This window comes from Dipodomys merriami, unplaced genomic scaffold (genome assembly GCF_024711535.1).
Source record: "Dipodomys merriami isolate MVZ:Mamm:240054 unplaced genomic scaffold, mDipMer1.0.p SCAF_24, whole genome shotgun sequence".
Lineage (NCBI taxonomy): Eukaryota > Metazoa > Chordata > Mammalia > Rodentia > Heteromyidae > Dipodomys > Dipodomys merriami.
This window is the reverse complement of record NW_027203826.1, coordinates 18,215,849-18,236,368: the sequence shown is the minus strand read 5'-3', so window position 1 is coordinate 18,236,368 and position 20,520 is coordinate 18,215,849. Positions and strand designations below refer to the sequence as shown.

The 20,520-nt window shown below is 41.0% G+C and overlaps 1 long non-coding RNA gene across 1 annotated transcript; it reads right to left on the bottom strand.

Moving 5' to 3' along the window:
• Positions 1-3,006: 3,006 nt before the first annotated feature.
• LOC138835645 (uncharacterized) lies at positions 3,007-18,898 on the bottom strand. Its single transcript, XR_011374676.1, has 3 exons — positions 18,848-18,898; positions 4,633-4,722; positions 3,007-3,200 (listed from the first exon to the last, which is right to left on the bottom strand). It is a non-coding gene; the product is annotated as an uncharacterized lncRNA (long non-coding RNA).
• Positions 18,899-20,520: the final 1,622 nt, after the last annotated feature.

Here is a 20,520-nt window from a genome sequence, read left to right as displayed (position 1 = left end):
CTAGGGGCTGTGCCAAGTACTTTGTGTGAATTGTATATAAATCAGTCATCATAACAATTGTGCAAGAAGGATCTATTGTCATCTTTAGTCTATGGAGTATAAGTTGAAGGTCAATATATTTAAGTCATTTCCCCAAGGACACAAGGTTGTACAACTGCAGAGCTCAATAACCCATTGTTATATACTGGTGATCCCAGTTTTCAACACAGTGGGATGATGATAAAGAAGCTTGAAACAAGCCACATGGGACAGGGCACAAGCCCACTGAGAAAGTCTGGAAAGACCAACCATCTTTTCTCTTACCTCAAAACCTGGGTCTTTGTCATTAACAAGATGCTTTCAGGATGCTGGGCTCTATGGCTCACCAAGTCCCTGGTTCCTGGTGTAGAGAAGACACACGAATGAGATGCTTTTGTACAGTTCTTAGAGCAGGAGGCAAGAATATGGCATGTATGCACTCACTCACTCAACATTCATTTTAACATTACAAAGCCATTCTGAGCCAAGTCATTAATGATGCTGGTGATGATGTGGGTTTAGATCATATTCTCAAAAGATCATATTCTAGTAATTACTTCCTAACTTCCCTGTCATTGGCCAAATTTCCAGTTTTCACTTCCCAATCTGCAACCAGCCTGTCTCTGAAATGACTTTCCTGGTACGGGGATGGATCTCTTGAGATAGTGGGATACGGGGAGTGTAATCGCTGTGAGCACTGCGGGCTGACCAAACAGTCATTCAGGAAAGTCGTCCCTTTCCTGTTATCCTGGGGGATAACATCTCAGTGAGATGTAAGGAAATGGCAAAATAATAGGTTGGGATTTGTCCCAGGGACCCTGCATAAATTGTCCCTATACAGCCCTTGTGCTATTTAATAGAAAAAAAATGGGTGGAGCAGATCTCTTACACAATTTCCAAACTGAATTGAGTTCAAGTCTATAAAGTAGATTCGAGGTTACATCATAAATAATGGTATGGGAACACAGATCTCTGAGCCAAAGAAACATGAACAGCCAGTTCCTAAAAGCCCTGGTGTGCACAAACACGTAAGCTATATAACTGAATTGCTGCATTTCCCGGAAGAGGAAGAGATACTGGAAAGCAGAGAGTTGGCTCAGACTTGGGATGATGGTGAGTCACTGACACACACTTGGATGGTTTTCAGTGTGAGTTGGACACATAGTAGGCACACACTGTGGATGGTTTTCAGCTGACCTACTTGGTGATACATGATTGTTACACAGGGGACACAGTACTCCTACATTCAGAATGACGCCAGGCTTAGAAAAGGCATTGCAAATTGCTTTTCTTTCTTTTTTTCATCATATTTGTTGTAAATATTTTATTCAGTCTTTGATTAAACAACTAAAAATAACCTGACTTAATTGGAAGGGTGTGTGTGATTCCATGTAAAGCAAAAGTAAGCCACAGGAGCAAATTTGTTTTTAATAAACAAAACATGTTTTAGAGACTGTTGCTCTCTCTTATTTGACTATTAAAAAGATATCCCATAGTCCCTTCTGGGGGGACACAATAAAACCATAGCTTTACTAAAATAAGTGAATACGTGAGCTTTTCTTGTACTCAGAGCACGTGGTATAGTAAAGGCATCTTGGAATAAAGAGTATCACCTGTTAGCCAAGCACCAGTGGCTCATGCCTGTAATCCTAGCTGTTTAGGAAGTTGAAATCTAAGAATCACTGTTGAAAGCCAACTCAGGTAGGAAAAATCTGTGAGTCTGTTAATCTCCAATTAACTACTACTAAAAAAATTAAAATTAAGAAAAACAAAAAATAAAAAAGCTAAATGTGGAGCTGTGGTTCAAGTGGCAGAGCACTAGCCTTGAGCAAAAATGTTCAGGGACAGTGCCAAGGCCCAGAGTTTAATTAAGCTCTAGGACCAGCACCCCCACAGGACCAAAAAAAAAAAAAAAGAGTAACACCTATTTTCTAAAAGCTACAGCTTACTGTGGGTGTGTTGAGTGTTGGGGGCAGGTAGAGAGGCTGTGGAGAGGGCAAGGGTGTTTTTTTTTTTTAATATACTTTTTAATAGTCAGCATTGAACTCACTGAAGCAGTAAAGCTCCCTCCTAGAGAGGCTCCCGATCACCATGTTCTACATAGCTGCCCATGGTTTAAATCCCTTAAAAAGAAATCTTAGGGGCTGGGAAGGTGGCTCAGTGGTAGAGTGCTTGCCTTGCATCCCTGAGGCCCTGGGTTCGATTCCCCAGCACCACATAAGCAAAAAGAAACAAGCTGGAAGTGGCGCTGTGGCTCAAGTGGTAGAGTGCTAGCCTTGAGCTGAAGAGCTGAGGGACAGCACCCAGGCCCAGAGTTCAAGCCCCACGACTGGACCCAAACAAACAAACAAACAAAAAAAAGAAATCTTAAACCACTACAAGTAGACATGCATCTATTTTTCTCTCCTAGTTAGTAGAATAATGTTTGCCCATGCTTTCTTTTGTGGAATCGGTGGGGTGACTTCAAGAAATTGATCTCAACACATCACTGAAAATGAACTTTTCACTGCTAAGGTCTCCCATACCTGCGTTTCCTTGTTGTAAAGTCTGTTACCAATGGGAGCTGCAGCTAGCCAGTAATGTTCCCTCTGCTACTTTGGGCTCAGGGTGTCTCAGTGGTAGCTTGACAAGAGTATACTACAGAAATTGGTAAGTGCTATGAATCAGGGTTTTACTTTTCTTTTTCTCTTTTTCAGAACCAGTTGTTATGCATTTTTGAGCACACCACTGACATATAAAGCACCCTCAATGTATGCAGGCATGCTGTATCTTATTGTGTTTTGCCTTTTGTGTGTTTCACAGATACTGCAGTATCTACAGATTGAAGGCAAGGCAGCATGGAACAAGTCTATTGGTGTCATTTTCCAAAAGCGTAAATGACTGTTTTTGTTTTCAGCAGTAAAATATTTTATTTTAGGTATGTACATTTCTGTATAAATAACAGTTATACAGTACAGCACAGATATCATACAATTGTATACATAACTTCTTGTTGTTCATTATAGTAGGAGCAAAGAATTCCATCTTGCCCTTGTGCTCGGCTTTCTTGCTCACTCAGTTGACACTCTATCACTTGAGTTTTTCTTCCAGTCTGGCTTTTTGCTGGTTGATTGAAAACAAAATCTTGAGGCTTTTTCTGCCAGGGTTAGCTTCAAACCCAAGATCCTCCAGATCCCAGCCTCCTGAATAGATAGGAGTACAGTTGTGAGCTACTAATACTAAGGTTAAACCTAACTTTTATATGCTGTAAATAACCAAGAAAGTCATGTGGCTCATATTGTGGTTTTTGTTTTATTGCAAGGGTATGGAGTTAAGATTACAGTATGTCTGGGGTGTGTTGTATTTTGGGGTGGGTCAGTAGTCAGACATACTGTTTGATACTACTGCTTAGAGTCGCTTCAGTATCAGGTGCTGGGGTGTCCTACAGTATTGAATAATCTGAACCACAAAAATCCAATTAGATTTACTTCTGTTAGGAAATACCTGTGTGTCGCTTTGCTGAAACACAAGGTGTTTCTCCTCTCTTATTCACTATGTATCACTAGAACCTAGCAGCACATAAGAGGTGCTCAATGAATATCTGTTAAGTAAATAAATAAAATTTTTCTGAAGCTAAAACCCATAGGCTTCCTGGTGGATAATACCAGGCTTTCTCAATCATTAGTATTGTGAATTTTTCACTGGGAAAACAAGCTAATCTCTTAATAATTCCTTCTGCATTCTCATAGCAATTGCAAATACCTATACTACAGAATGACAAGTATCAGTATTAGAATCATTTTTATTGTATATAGTGTATGTATCCACTCTTCTACATCAATGGGAGTTGCTAGAAACCAGAATACTTTTGTTCTGCTGTTACATCTGTTTCCTTTACTAAAAGTTATAGTAATTCGTCTCTTTAGTGCTTATTTTACTGAATGAATGAGCAAGGAGATCTAGGACTTTTGCTAATCCATCAAGTCCCTGATGGATTTGTTACTTACAAAGGACTTGCATGCCTGCCATGCTGAGCAAGCATATAAGCCTTTTGCAAGTAACGGGTGTCACAGACAAAGCCATGCTCAAGTCTTTCTCCCTCCTGTGACCTGGCCCTAAGGCGAGTTCAGTCTTAGTGCATGTTTATTGAAGGAGCTGGGCTGTTTTTGTTTTGTTTTGTTTCTCTGAAAAGCCCGGGAAGGACTTCAGCAGAACTCAAAGAAGGAAAATCTGAATTTCCTCCTAAACCATCCCCTGGTTTCTGCCTTCTACATGCATGTAATCACCTCTGATCCTCAACGTGGTACCAGGCATCTCTCAAATCCTTTAAAAGGTTTGAGCAGGAGGCCAGCTGAAGGCTTTAATTCTGATGGAAGCCACAGTGTAAGTGAGGTGAGAGAGGCTGACCATGGCCTTTGGCTATCCTCTCTTGTGATTCATAAATAACCTGAATACCCCTGGTGTAACAAACTTTGGGAAGTTCTGCCCAACTGATGGGCAGATCTTTCCCAGGGTATATTGAGATGGCAATGTGCAAGAAGCATATTGACCATAATGATCAAATTTAATACCTGTCACCACTGGAGGAAGTAATGTAGAAACCCTAGATCTGAGTAAAACATGTGCAGAACATACTTTGGTGGTTTTCTGGGACGTTCCATTTCTGGTGCACTCACAGGATTTAAGCTGCTGACGTGAGCATCAAGGCCACCACACTGCAACCAACTGTGAAATAAACAGCAAGCTAGGGTGTGAGATCCAGCATACCCTGACCAACTTTCTGTGGAAATTCCTAAGGGACCCAAGGTTGCATAAAATTCAATGGGAAAAGACAGCACAACACCCTCTTAAAGACTCTTTCCCCACCATAGGTTCTGTAATCTTTCAACTTGCCAATTGCTGCTTGCAAAATCAAAGCAGCCATGGGGACGCTTCACGGAGAGATGTTTTTATTGATATGTGGCTTGTGGGACAGCTTCTCCAGGGATAGATGGAGGTCACAGGATTGTGTGTTCCAGAACTTCCTGTTTGGCTGATCAGCCAAGACTCTAGGCAACATTCTCCCAATCAGTAAAGGTCAAAACTAAGGATGATTCTTCAGACTATGGCTATCTATCTGTCTGTCTGTCTGTCTGTCTGTCTGCCTGCCTGCCTGCCTGCCTGTCTGTCTGTCTGTCTGCCTGCCTGCCTGTCTATGTGCGTGTGAGGTGTAGTTGTTGATTTAGGGGAGCCCTTTGCATGAGGACAAAGGGAATACTGCTGCCTCCTAGTGGGAGAGACAGGAAAATGGAGCAAAATATAACCATTTAGAATAGACTGGAGGAATTGAGGATGATTTTTGACTCTACATTAAAACACAACGTCTACTCACCTTGAATTTTAGGAAACTGTATCTATCTAAGGTACCCACATCTCTCTTTATACAACTTCCCTTGGGAGCCCATGCAAACTTAAAACAACGTATTTGTGGCACTTTCCAATACATTTCCTTTATGTTTCCTATGCATTTGGGGTCATTCCAAACATCTGCCTGAAATCCCAGAGGATGGCAAAGAAATACTAGCAGAACTTTTGCTTTCAGGATATCTATGTATAATTCAGTTAGGACAGAACAGTTGGCGCCTTAAACCAATCAGGAGCAAGCAAGTCTCTGTAGCTCGGCGACTGTCAAGAATATAATGCACAGGACTGTTCTACCCACAGGAGCAAGTCCAACCTCCTTAATTTGGCATTTGAAGATCTTCTTAGTCTAGTTTCCCATTCCCACTCTGTTTAGCCACATTTCTTGTTCCTTATTGTTATTTCAGCCATGACTGGATGAGGTTAAGGGTAGGTTCCTCAGGGAGCCAATCTCAAAAGCTATCTAACACATGGCTTGAAAAACAAGCAAGAAAGTGTAGAGGATAAACTTGTTAGGAAGAGGTGTGCTTCTTGATAAACTACTAAGCGTAGGAAGAGCTATCCTTCATGCCCATGCCTGTCTCAGTAAAACATTTCTCAATGCTTTCTAAGAGGAATGGATCCACCTAACTATAAAACTTTCCTTGAATGAGCCAAGGAATTGGTTTTCTTAGGACAATTGAGAACACAGGCATGTGACTATGAGAGTCCTCCAGTGTAACACCCAGCTTGTCCTTCAACCACAATCAGAGAAGATGAGTTGAAAGCAACCTCTAATTATGAGCCCACCTACAGTGGGCTGGTTGTGGCCCATTGAACCACCTGTTGGATTTCTGATGTTCTCTCACACCTCTGTGCGCTTCACAGGTTTCCGCAGGATCAACTCACTGGTAATCTCCAATGTCAATCTCAAATTTACCCCAAAACTCAACAGAAGTTCTTCATAAAATCTACCATGCTTTGGCCTGGGATGACCTGTGTTAGGTACCAACTTCTGGGTTCCGTTATGGGCCATGAATATCTTACTGCAGACTTGCATTATATAAACTGTTGGTACCTTTGACCCCTTTCCTACGCAGGTTGTTAAGGGGCAGAGGGGAGGTCCTTCAAGAAACAATAAAGGACACAACCCCAACAAGGAGAGGCAAGACATTCCTCCACATGTTGGATACAAATCACTCTATCTTCTGTTTCTTTGTCCTTTCCAGAAAGCCAAACAGATGGGAATATGAGATAAATCTGCTCTAGCAATTGTGAGCAGACATTTTGGTTAATTGTACCTCTGAAACCAAGGCTTCTCAGAAATTCAGAGAAGATTCTGCCTCCCCCAAATCCCTTGAGAAGTTCTTAAACAGCAATGTCTTGTTCACAGTGTTCACAGCTTGAGGTGAGAACAGCAAGACTTTAGTCAGAACAGTCCTTGGCCTCTGTAATTATAGCTCTTACCCAAAGACTTCATCTTCCTGCTGGTGATCTGTTTCTTAAGCACTGGGTTGAAGATTATTTTGCATATAATTTAAGGATTAGATTCCAGAGTCGTAGTTAGGGTTAAGTAGTTATCTGGTTAAGTGGATAGAAAGTATTGAGCAATACCTCCATTTTTTGGATAGGATTATTCTGAAACAGAAGACTATAACACCATTAGCCAGACAAGTTTTCTGTGCCTTGAGATTTTGGAAGTAGGAGAGAAAGAATTGGGGAAAACAACAGGAGAGACATGCTTCCTCTTAGAAGAACAAAGTCAAGTGATTAAAAAAAATATGATGATGATACCATGAGAGATTCTGCCTAGAAAAACAATTTTTTTCTGGATGATTTCATGTTTATTTAGCAAACATGCCTTAAAAATTACAATTATTACTCTAATTGAATGGAGCTAAGTCAAATAAAGAAGAAAATGAATTAAAACCCAAATTATCATGATATTTCTACTTAAAGAAATCCACTTGGAAAAACAATTTTTACAACATGTTTCAAGATAGAAACAACATTATCTACACTCAAACTGTTTCACTTGGAAGTGCAGAGCAGATGAAAACATGTTTAGAAAGCCAACACTAAAGTCTACAAGAATCTTGATGTTTTTAAGTCAATTGAATGACTCATAGACCTAAATATAAAAGCTAATATAATTTGGAGAAGAAAACATAGGACAAAAATCTTTGTGAAGTTGGCTGGGCACCAGTGGCTCATGCCTGTAATCTTAGTTACTCAGGAGGCTAAAATCTGAGGATTGTGGTTCAAAGCCAGCCCAGGCAGTAAAGTTCGTGAGACACTTACCTACAATTAACCACCAGAAGTGGCATTGCAGCTCAAAGTGGTAGAGTGTTAGCCTTTAGCACACGTAGGCCCTGCATTAAAGTGCCACGACTGACAAAAAATACATTTTTTTAATAAATTTAATTTTTAAAAAAGCTAGAAGTGGGTCTCTGGCTCAAGTGATAGAATGCTAGTGTTGAGCAAAAGAAGGTCAGAGACGGTACCCAGGCCTTGAGTTCAAGCCTCAGGACAGGTACACACACACACATACAACAACAACAACAACAACAACAACAACAACTTTGTGATCTTTAGTAAAGCTGAAATTTCAAGATTTACTGATAGACCATAAAAGGAAAATTTAATCAACATAACTGCACCAAAATTAAAAAGTACTTTAAAAAATATCATGTACATGGATTAATTTATTCTAAATATTTATAGTTCATTAAGTATCAGTCCCCTTTTAGATGCCAGATTTTATGACAATGAATGGGATTTCCTCTATTATTGTGGGCTGAGAAGAGAACAACAAACATTTCACAAAGATTAGAACTAAGAAATAACACTAAACATAGAAAAAAATCAGAAGTTCCCTATTATATTTTAATGTTTTCCAGTTAAACTCATAGTCAGGATTGAATACCAAGGAATTTCATTGAAATGCTGCAAAACTAGAATGTGTACTATAAGTCTGTTAGTTGGTCTTTGTTGAATCTCATGCCATGTGAGCAAAAATCCAAACAGTGAATTCAGGGTAAAGATTTCAGCACTTTTGGAACATGGTCTCAAATTAGATTTTTAGTCCAAAATACTGCTCTTTGGGACTTTAGAGCTAGACAGGTACAGATTTGAAAAGTAGTTCTTTCCACCAGGTTTGAGAACACAGATTCTGATGAAAACTCTGTCTTGTAAAGTAATGATGAATGAGGTAATCAGTGTAGAATTCAAGATAAATAACTGGGCCTCAGTAAATTGGAATTATCATTGGGTAATGGGAATGATGATGATGATGATGATAATGGTGGTGGTGGTGGTGGTGGTGGTGGTGGTGGTGGTGATAAAATCCATCAGGTCAAAAAGGCATCCAGCAGTAGGCAGTTCACTTTTTATTGTTGAGAAATGTGCTTCCTCTCTCATGATAACTTTAGGGCCTAAGGGAGGGATGGGGGTCATTTCCATGTCCCTCCACTGGAAGCCTAAAACAGATAGCATTAACCAACATATCTCAAAACCCTTCAATGGCCCTGCACTGGGCTTTGAATCCTTCGAGTCCAGGAACCCACATTTATCTGTTTGAAGTTGGCACTAAAGATAAAGTATATTCCTGATTTACAGATACAGCACATAGCTCCTCCACAGTGGCTCTAGATTTTTTTGCTTCTTGTTTTCTTGGTGTTTTTTTGTTTTTGTTGTTTTTTTTGGGGGGGGGGGGCGTCCGGTCATGGGGCCTGAACTCTGGGCCTGGATGCTGTCCCTCAGCTCTTTAGCTCAAGGCTAGCGCTCTACCACTTCAGCCACAGCACCACTTCCGACTTTTTTCTTTTTGCTTATGTGGTGCTGAAGAATCGAACCCAGGGCCTCATGCATGCAAGGCAAGCGCTCTACCACTGAGCCACCTTCCCAGCCCCTTCTTGGTGTTTTTTAAACAAGCATAAATGCACAAATATAGCCTAAGGAAAGATAGCTTGGAGTTTAGAAGAGCTTAATATGAATATGAGTGTCTTCCCTAAAAAAGAAAAAAGAAATCACTGGCTGATTTATTTTTTATTTAATTGAACTTTCCTTCTATTTATTCTACATTTGCAAGTAAACTATACTCCTGTACTCAACTCATGGGATTTCTTGGACTGGATTTTTTACTTGTGAGAGCTTGAAGTCATGTACTGCCTGTCCTATCTTATAATCTAAGATTTTTCTTTGGCCCTAAAAAGGCCATTCTGACCAAGAAACAGCTCCATAAAAAAAAAAAGACAATTTGTCATCTCAAAAATTGATGTTCCCATTCAGATAAGGTTACCAAACAACTGAATAGCTTTGAAATAATTAAAAAAAAACACTAAGGATAACCTTGTGCCACTATTTGTAAATTAAAAGCTAATAAATTAAAGCAAACATACACCAGTGACCAGGAAGTGGCCCTGACCAATCACATCATAGACTTTACTGGTGACACCAATCAGAATTTCAGTTTAAGTTCCCTAGGTCAATTAAATGTGAAGCCAAGATTGAGGATCTTTAGCAAAGTATCCCTTAAGTCCAGTCATTGAAGTAGATGTGTCACTGGCATTTTCTTGGCACAGGTATGACATAAATGTCAATATAATGTTGTTCTATGCTTTGGTCAGTTCTGTTATACTAAAAAAATTATCTATGCTTTACGTGTCCTACTGGATATTGTATGCTTGAGAATCTTATTGTGCTGGAACTGAACTCTTTCTTTTTCTTTTCTTTTCTTTTTCTAGTCAGTCATGGGGCTTGAACTCTCTCTGAGCTCTCCAGCTCAAGGCGAGTGCTCTACCACTTCAGTCACAATGCCACTTCAGTTTTCTGTGGTTAATTGGAGATAAGAGTCTCACGGACTTTCCTGCCCAGGCTGGCTTTGAACCAGATCTCAGCCTCCTTAGTAACTAGGTATATAGGCATGAGCCACCGGCGCCTGGCTAACTCTTTCTTATATATAAATACATAGTGTTTTAGTGTGATTTGCATAGATAGGCATTGAGTTTCCCCAGAATGTAATCAACATGATAGAAATTGAACTGTATTCTGTCTAAAGTTTTGCCAGGAATGCCTTCCTCTCAGGTGGTCACCTCAGGCATTCAGCATCAATTATGGTATTTGTGGGTTTATATTTATACATATGCTTTTCATGGTGATGTTTTGTAGAAGGCACAAGCATCTGACAGTCCCATTATGCTTGGGTGTTTATTTATTGAACTGTACATTCCTTACGAAAAATATTCATTTCCTATTTTGTTATGACAAATTATTGACTTTCAAATATTGTATGTTCAGATGAGTTATATAATCTGTACATTTCACCTCAAGGAAATATAGGTTTGTAACACATTTTTTAAAATAATAAGGGACCTTGAAGTTGGCATAAAGTTAAGAATATCTCATCTAAGTGGATCAAGAAAATGTTGTACGAGGAGTATATATGAATTATATGCCTCCATCAGAATGAATGAGGTTGCCCCATTTGTTAGGAAGTGAAAAGTCTTGGAGAAAATTATACTAAGTGAAATAAACCAGGCCCAAAGCTACATAAGTCCCATGTTTCCCTTATTTGCAATAGCTAGTATATGTCTAGGATAAGCAGAAATTGTCAAAAGCTATGTTCATAGGATCATATAAGATGATGCTAAGAGAAATGAGCACAAGAAAGGGACAGAAGTGTTTTGTTGTTTTTTTTGTTTTTGTTTTTGTTTTCTTGCTTGCTATTGTTAACATCCTTATAATGCACTATGTGATTCTTTTGTTTCTGTTGTATGTTCTTCCTCATGGTAAAACACCTGTTTTCACTGGATCTGATTCCAGTGTCCTGCTTGTGTATACATTTTGATAATTTGTGGGAAGGGATATAATAAAATACTTAAATAAGGGGAAAAAAAAGAATATCTCATCTAAGACTAGGTAGGGAGGTTCATGCCTGTAATCTCAGCTACTCAGGAGATGGTGGCCTGAAGATCATCGTTCTAGGATGTGCTGAGCAAAAGTATGAGACCCTATCTAAAAATAAGTAAAGCAAAAAGGGCTGAAGCATGACTCAAATGGTAAAGCATTTGCCTAGTGCAAGGTCCTGAGTTCAAACTCCAGTACCACCTAAAAAAAAGAAAAAAATAATTTCCAATCTAGAGAGATTCCTTTCATGATCTGTAATATAGAAGTCTCGGTTTGCGTCACTGTTTATTGTTCATGAAGGTCCCAGCAAGCTCATCAGCAAGGGCGTTAACTGCCCAAGTTCCTTGATGTGTCTTTGCATGGTTTCCTACTAAAAGAGCTTAATAACAGCACTTACCTCACATCTGTCAAGAGAATTCAATGAGCTCAACCAGGAAAAACACTTTGCAGAGTTTCTGGCATGTAGGAAGTACTGAGTCAAGAGTACCTATTTGATGACAACGATGATGAAGAGGACAGTGACAAGATGGTGATGGTGGTAAATTAAGTGGTACAATTCAGAGAGAGACGGGGGAATCTTTAACCCTTTCTCCAACTAAGTACATCATGTCTAAGCTTTGCTTCTTTTAGTCCCAAGGGTGACTACAGCTCAAGACAGATCCTTGGACCACCCAGTCTCAACTGGAAACCTTTCCCAACCTCAACTTCTTCATTTCTATAGTATTGACCAATACCCATGAAGGAAATTTCAGCTTTGTTGTTGTTGTTATGGTGGTATTAATGGCTAAAATCCTGTTACAGGTTTCACAATGATGATGGCATTCTGGGAGTTCAGAGGCTTTATGACTAGAGATAGGCTATTAGAATTCTACATTCAGTATTTTCTGAGACGAAGCCTGGCACCACCGCTTTCTGTGTGCTCAGGGTTTGCCCCTTTCTCATTGTACTTGCTTTATTTTCTTTCCTTTCCTCACTCCCTCCATGTAAACTTTATGAGAGAATGGCCTTACTTTGGAAGAACCTACTCTAGATGTTCTGTGCTAGCATGTGGGAAGAGGAACTGCTTTCTTGTCTTCTCGGAATTCCATCCAACTCCATAGATGCAAGTGAAGAGACTAGCTTCTCATTCAGAATACACCCTGTCTTTTGTCCCAGAATTCATTCATCATCTATGCCATATAAATGGTTAAGTTGTATAGGGTCCCTGTCTAGGAACCATCCTCTGGATCTTAAGTATCATGGCAGAGTCCTAGACTCCATAGCCAGCTATAAGTTTCCAGATAGAGAAAATCTGTATAAACATTCGAGACCTTTGGACATGAAGATTCCACAATCTGTACTTAAGACAGTCTAGAAACAGCATTTCTTCTTATTTAACAAGAGTTAGTGTTGATTGGGTTATTATTAACAGCCAGGGACACTGTTATGCTATTTGCATTCACTTTTAGCTAATGATCATGAAAATCCTTTAAGAATTAAGACAACTCTTCATGAATACAAAAATAAAGTTTTGAGAGATTAATTGCTTAAGTTAGTGGCAAGACTCTGATTCAACCCTAGTTATAAGGCAGTCCAGAGGCCACAAGATGACCAGCATGTTTCATGCTATCTTGTCACAACTGAATGTTTACTCTATTCATTATTACACCTGTTTCCTGGTATTTACTCCTCAGATCACCACTAGTCCTGACCAAAACCACAGCCCCAAGCTAACCAATGCTGCCTAATGAAAACATAATGTGAGCAACAAATGCAAACTACACTTATAATTTTAGTTTTCCTAGCAATCACATTGTTAAATATTTAAAAATGCCTGAGCTGGTGGCTCATACCTGTAATCCTAGCTGCTCAGCAGGCTGAGATCCAAGGACCATGCTTTGAAGCCAGCCTTGGCAGGAAAGTTCATAAGACTCTTAGCTCTAATTAACCACCCAAAAGCCAGAAGTGAAGCTAAGTGTTAGAGAGTGAGCCTTGAGCAAAACAGGTAAGGGACTGGGCCCAAACACCGCATTCAAGTCCCAGTACCAGCACAAAAAAAAGAAAGGAAGGGAAAGGAAATAAGGGAGAGAGACAAAAAAAAAAGTTTAAAGGGAGGAAATAAGGAAAAGGGGAAGGGTAGAGGGAGAGAGGAAGGAAGGGAGAAAGAACTAAAATTTATTTTAATAATAGATTTTACTTAAAACAAATATATCCAAAGAGTTACCATTTCAACATGAACTCAATAGGAAAGAGATGGCTGAGGATTTTATAGGATTTTGTGATTCTGGCTGCCCTCATAGCTACTGCTCAATAACCACTCATGACCAGCAGTTACTGAATTTTCAACATGGCAAATTCAAATTCATATAAGTCAACCCCCTTAGTAATCTTGAAGGCTCTCTCTGAGTGTCTTTCAAAGAATAAAAAGGAAAGAATTGTCAAGGTGAAGAGTGTGGTTTTAGCTGTTTGCTTTATTACTCATGGAAAGGGGTCACAGAATAAAGGAATAGACTCTATCACCTCTATCTATAGCCAGGAGTCAATTAGTTTCCCCAAGCAGGTGAGAAGCACTAATGGGATCTGTATCAGTATGTAACCGATGGCAGAAGACCTCATGGTCTTCTGGGCACAATACAAACACTAGGCAGGTGCAGGTCCAGATCCCTGGCCAGTAAAACCAGCTCACTGGCAACAGCAGATTCCTCAAGTTCCCCTCCCTATCCTCATGCTCACCCTTTCTCCAGCTTGAAAGGTGAGTGGTAAGAGCCAGAGCTCACCAGTGTGGCACACACTTTGCACTCCTCACATCTGGAGGGCCAGGAAAACATGAACATTTCTCCTTTCTCCCAGGCCTGTGGAAAATCCTCTACTCTATGTCTCACACACAATCAGAATCACTTGGAGAGCTTGTTAACACATAAGACTGTTATGTGTTAACCAGCATCGGTGGCTCAGGCTTGTAATCTTAGCTACTGAGATCTGAGGACTGAGGTTCAAAACCAGCCTGGGCAGGCAGGTCTGAGAATTTCATCTCCAATTACCCAGACAAGGCCATCTTTGAGCCAAAAAGCTAAGGGACAGTGCTTAGGTCCTGAGTCAAGCTCCAATACTAACACACACACACACACACACACACACACACACACACACACACACACACACACACACACACACACACACACACACAGGGCACGCTGTGTTTTACCTCAAGAGTGTCTGATTCTGTATGTCTAGAAGGGCAAGGTGAGAAAACACATATTCTAATAAATTCCAAAAGATGTCAATGCTTCAATTTGAAGGATCACACTTTGAGAACCAAAACTTGTGCTTAAATTATCAACGTATCATTTAATCGCAAGAAAAGGCAAGGGGGAGGAATTCTGGAGGAAAATAGGAAATAGGCCGAATTTAGACGCTGGAGATCCAGCTAATTTGTGTTTAAGGAAGAAAAGGACAGCACAGCCTTCTCTTGTTGCTGGTATATTCTTAGCTGTGTCTTGATGCACAAGCTAGAGGCCAGTTTGCTCTTCATTCCTTCATTCTCTTCAACTGAGTCAGAAACACCTCTTATACAAAACTTCTTTTCCTATTTGCTTGTGTGTGTGTGTGCGCGCGCGCGTGCACGCGCATGTATACATGCTTATACTGGAACTTGAACTCAGGGCATGGGGGCTATCCCTTAACTTTCTCACTCAACATTAACACTCTACCACTTGAGCCATAGTTTCACTTCTGGCTTTCAGGTGGTTAATTAGAGATAACTTGCACAGATTTTCCTGCCTAGGCTGAACCATGATCCTCAGATCTCAGCGTTCTGAGTAGGATGACCAGCATGAGCGACTGGTGCTTTACTTCCTCTTTGCTTTGTTAAGAGGAGAAATGTTTGGTCAATTGTATGTGGCAGAGAGCAGTCAGTCGCAAGCCACAACTATCTCAGTTGCCTACCCCTCCCCCAGCTTCTGACCCTCCCTCCCTGCCTGTGTCCAGTCATTCTCACCTCTAACCTTTCAGGGTACCTGGATTTTTAAAAGGAGATGTATGAAAACTGCTGAGTTGCAAGCCGAGAATTTGGAATGCATCTCTGGAGATACACACTGAGCCTGGCTCAGTTTTCTGAAAAACTTGGTGGGAGGGAGGGAAAAACAGAGCGTGCAATGACATGATGCCTTGCTAGATGGTCCAGAGCTTGCATTCCAACTGCACTGCAGTGACCCAATGTTCCAGTAAACAAGGAGGGGAGGGGATGGACAGACCTCAGAGCAGCCTAGCCCAGAGCTTTTAAATAGACACAGAGGGCTGCGGGGGCAGGGAAGAGAGGCCAGGGAGGAGATTTGTACATTTCCTGGATCAGCAAGTCATTCCCACTACCCTTTCCCCACCCCACCCCCACACAGCCTTCTTCCAGGGCTGGGACAGACCCCCAAAGTCTCAGACGCTCTAGCTCACAAAGGTCAGAAGCTGGTGATCTCCTTCAGGACCTTTCAGAGAAATTTGGGAACATGCAACTGTGTGAAAGTTGAAGTAAGGAGACTGACGCAGAGCCAGGCCACTGACTAATGGTGTCTGCTCTCGAAGCAACACTTCTGCTTCCAGAAAGACAGATGGATGTGCAGCAGGCAAGCACAGTCATTCCATCCATTTGATTTCACAGCATCAAGTCACTGACTGACAATCTTGTGATTCTTCAAGCGTATTCTAGCCTCCCTGCTTCACCCCTGTACTCTTATTTTCTCCTCTGACCTCTTCCATTTGATCAGCTAGCAAATGAGCCTCAGAAATAATCAAACAGTACAAATAGAAGGAAAAGTGTGCTGGCTCAGGAAGCAGAATCCTAGGGCTTGCCTTTCTTCCTTCCCTCCTTTCCTTCCTTCCTTCTTTCCTTCTTTCCTTCCTTCCTTCCTTCCCTCCTTCCCTCCTTCCCTCCTTTCCGTCCCTTCCTTCCTTCCTTCTTTCTTTCCTTCCTTTCTTCCTTCCTTTCTTTTTTTCTTTCTTCCTTTCTCCCTTCCTTCCTTTCTTTTTTTTTTGTGCCAATACTAGTATTGAGCTTAAGGTCTAGGCACTGTTCCTTAGCTTTTTCGCTCAAGGCTGGTGCTCTACCACTTGAGCCACAGCTCTATTTCTGACTTTTTGGTAGTTCATTGGCAATAAGTCTCATAGATTTTCCTGTCCTGGCTTTGAAATACAACCCTCCTGAGTAGCTAGAATTAAAGGTGTAAGCCATTGGTGCCCTGCTAGAAGTTCTTTCTTAACAATATCCCTCTGCTTTGGGATAATTAGAGCCTAATAACCTAATTAGCACGTAGAGTTTCCTCTTCACCAATAAATGTGAATGGTAAGGCTGAGTGACTCAGGAGTTTGTCAGCCATTATTGAGACATCGCTGGCCAGGGTTCTATTGCAAACAATTCCAGGACAAAGCAATCAGCCAGGCCATTAGGCTCCCTGCAGGAACATGAGTCTGTGTAGCATCCTGCATGTCCCTCTTACTATCAAAGCCCAGCCTGCTTCACAAGTGACTTATTTTTGCTCTGACCAATTTATCTTTTACTTTCACTTGTCAGGGGCTATTATTCTTTTATTTTCTTGTACAGCAGTTAAAATTCAGGTAATAATTGCATCTCTATGCTGAAATAGGAATGGGGCAGTTTTTGAAAATTGCCCATATAAACAGCTGCAAGACTCTTCCATTAAGGCTCAGAATGGGGTGTTCCAACAGCCTCGGGAGCTGGTTTTCAATCACAGAGATTTGTTCAGTGCCTAGTGGGTACTGTCAGCATTGACTCACCAAGTGGTCACACCCCAGTTTTTGGAAAAGCAAAACAACATGAAAAATGGTGATGCTTGCGTGCTCAGGACAGGAAACCGCCTCAGTCTATTTCCTTAGTAACAACGATAATAGGACCCACCTCCTTTCTGTTTCTCCAGTGTGTTTAAAGGCCATGCGTAGTTTTCTAATGTGTAGAGCCACCCAACAAGAATCTTCCTTAGAGGCTGGGAAGGTGGCTCAGTGGTAGAGCGCTTGCCTTGCATGCATGAGGCCCTGGCTTCGATTCCTCAGCACCACATAAGCAAACAGAAAAAAAGCCAGAAGTGGTGCTGTGGCTCAAGTGGTAGAGCGCTACCCTTAAGCTGAAGAGCTGAGGGACAGTGCCCAGGCCCAGAGTTCAGGCCCCACGACCAGACCCCCCCCCCGCAAAAAAAAAAAGAATCTTCCTTAGTTTATTGACTGAAGTTGTCAGTTGAGGCCAGAAAGGGGAAGAAGCCAATATTGCCCAAACCTAAATCTGTCTGGTCCCAAAGACTGACTCTACCAGGCTACCCACTTTTCAAACCCAATTTGACCTTTGACTAATCTCTGGTAGACTCTTGCTTATCCCACAGAAACCCAGTTTTTCTTTCTCGCTGATTGCCTTTTCCATCTGGACTAGTGATAGATACCGTCACACTTGAGAAAGGCTTCTTTACTTCACACCAAGATTTTGGCCCAGAAAACCTGATCATACTAGAGTTTGGCAATTTCTAGAAGTCATCTAAGCTAAAGTTCAAAGAAGTCAGAAAACATGAGATAGGAGCAAAGGGTTTAGTAACTTGGGGACTAAACAGCTTCCACAAACACGACTAGGCACCAAGCCAGGCTCTTCAGAGCAAAGCTCCTTTCAGGGCAGAGTGCCATGGGTAGAAAAGTAAACAGCACATTTGCCTATAGAATTGGGAAGACAGACTAGGTGGCTGAGATCTGAGAATATTGGTTTGAAGGCAGCCAGGGCAGGAAAATCTGTGAGACTCATCTCCAGTTAACCACAACAAGCCAGAAATGGAGCTCAAATGGTAGAGTTCCAACCTTGAGGGAAAAAGTAAAGGACAGCAGTTAGGCACTGAGTTTAAGAAAGAGAGAGAGAAAGAGAAAAGAGAAAGAAAGAAAGAAAAGAAAGAAAGGAAGGAAGGAAGGAAGGGAAAGAAAGAAAGAAAGAAAGAAAGAAAGAAAGAAAGAAAGAAAGAAAGAAAGAAAGAAAGAAAGAAGAAAGAAAGAAAAAGAAAGAAAGAAAGAAAGAGAGAGAGAGAAAGGGAGAAAGGGAGAAAGGGAGAGAGAAGAAAGGTAGAGAGAAAGAAGAAAAAGAAAAAAAGGAAGGAGGGAGGGAGGGAAGAAATAGACATAGACATATAAGGACACAAAAATCATATAAAATCCTATTAATATATGCCATTTTCATGTTTTTATGTATCAGTTAAAAATCAATTCAATTAATAATAATAAAAATCAACCTGGGGTAAAAAGGAATGGTTACTTAGGGTCAGACAATCTGTAGACCTGACAGTCAGATTAAGTCAGTTGGGTTACAAAGTGGTGCTTGTAAGAAACAAGCAAAGGAAGGTAAAGAAACCTCCTCATCTTTCCTCACAACCATAGCACACAGTGGACACATGGGCCTGGACTTGGGAATCAGCTCATCCTCAGTTTATGCTCTAGATTCTGCGTGACTTAGAGTATGCTTCTGAATTTCTCTTCTCCTCAGTCTTAACAATATAAAAAAGAATAATAATCAGACATTCATAAACATGTTAGAAGGATTAAAGTTATAACCCACCTCATACAGAGCAGACACTCAATTAATGAGCATCACTGACTTTACTGCTGGTGCTGTTGCTAGAGATTGCTGCACATGCTACCTCAGAACAATAGGAACAGAGAATGTTAGAGGCAGAAGATCCTGGCATTCACTGCATTCTACCTAGCCATTTGGAAAAAAACTTGAGGTTCAGGGGAGGTTAATTGGCTAGCCCAAGGTTATATGCTTTACTAATTCCAACCTTCACATACAAAATTTAATCCGATGGAGCAGTAGAAAACTTTGGCTTTGAAGTCAGACATATGTGAACTGAAATTCCACCTGCCAGTTTGGTGGCCTTAGACAAGTGACTGGCCTGATTCTGCTTCATTTCCTCGTGTGCAACATTGGAATAATAAGAGCCGGCCTTGCAGGATGGAGAGGAGGAGGGGTAACTAACTGCATCAGTGTCTAGGAAGCCCTGGTCAGTTGTAGGGGCTCCTGCTGATTCCTTCCATCATTAAAACATTCCAGGCTGGTTAGGACAGGGAAAAGCCCAGGAGGAGGAAGTGAGTAGAGCTTAAACACGTAATGAGATTTGCCTACATGTTGAAATCAGAACATTTAGAAATGACTTAGTATGCTTACCAGTCCCCAAGGGCCAACTTTACAGCAGAGTTTGATATATCAAGGAAGAATCCTTAGTGGCAGGGCCAAAAATCAAAGGCTGGAAAGCTTACCTGTAGCTGACCTGAAGTCTAAATCAAGGAAGGTCAGTGTGGAAGGTTTGTTTTTTTTTTCTTTTTTTTGGGGGGGGCGGGGGGGTTGGGGAACAGTCAGGGAAGATCCTCAAGGTTCTATAACAATCTAGAACATCTTACATAACAATTTTGAAAGCACCCTAGTTTCTAGACACAAATCACATTTTGATCTGTCAGCACGAAGTAGGAGGTGGCTGGGAGGTGGGTGGCCGTTTTTTTTCAGACGCCGCCCCATAGTGGTTTTGAAATACAGAACATAGGGAAGATTTGTGATGAAAAGTGAGTCCCAGTGTCTGTTTATTCCAGGATGAATATAGATGAGAAGGCTGAGACACTCACTCCATGGTAAGGCTTGGCCCATGAAGGATCCAATTACAACTTTTGAAATGGATCCAGGGACATTATTTAGAAACCTAAAATGGAAAGTCAGGGAGAGTCATAACAAATGGACAAATGGTTGACTCCAAAATGTTCCCTAGAGGGAAGAAGGCTTGGAAAATGTGTGGGCTGTTTCCAAATACCTTGTGGGAGTCAGGGTCGACTTTTCTAGGGATAATTAGGGTGAGGTATAGTAGGGCTTATCTTAGCCTATTTGTACTGAGTGGGTAATTTATTTTAAAAAGAATAAACAAAAATTAGGCCAAGCATGAAACCTTATGCCTATAATCCCAGCTATTAAGGATGCAGAGATAGGAGAATCCTGGTTCAAGCCCATCTAGAGTAAAAAGTTAGCAAGACCCTCACCAAGTCTGGCACAGTGATACATATCTATAATCCTGCATACTCATCAGGCAGAGGCAGAAGGATTGTTTTCCAGGGCCAGTTAAGTAAAAGTACAAGTCTCTATCTAAAATAATAATAATAACTAAAGCAAAATGAGATAGAAGCATGGCTCAAGTGGTGAGTCCTTGCCTAGGAATAAACCTTCAAGTTTGAAAGCTCAGTACTGCC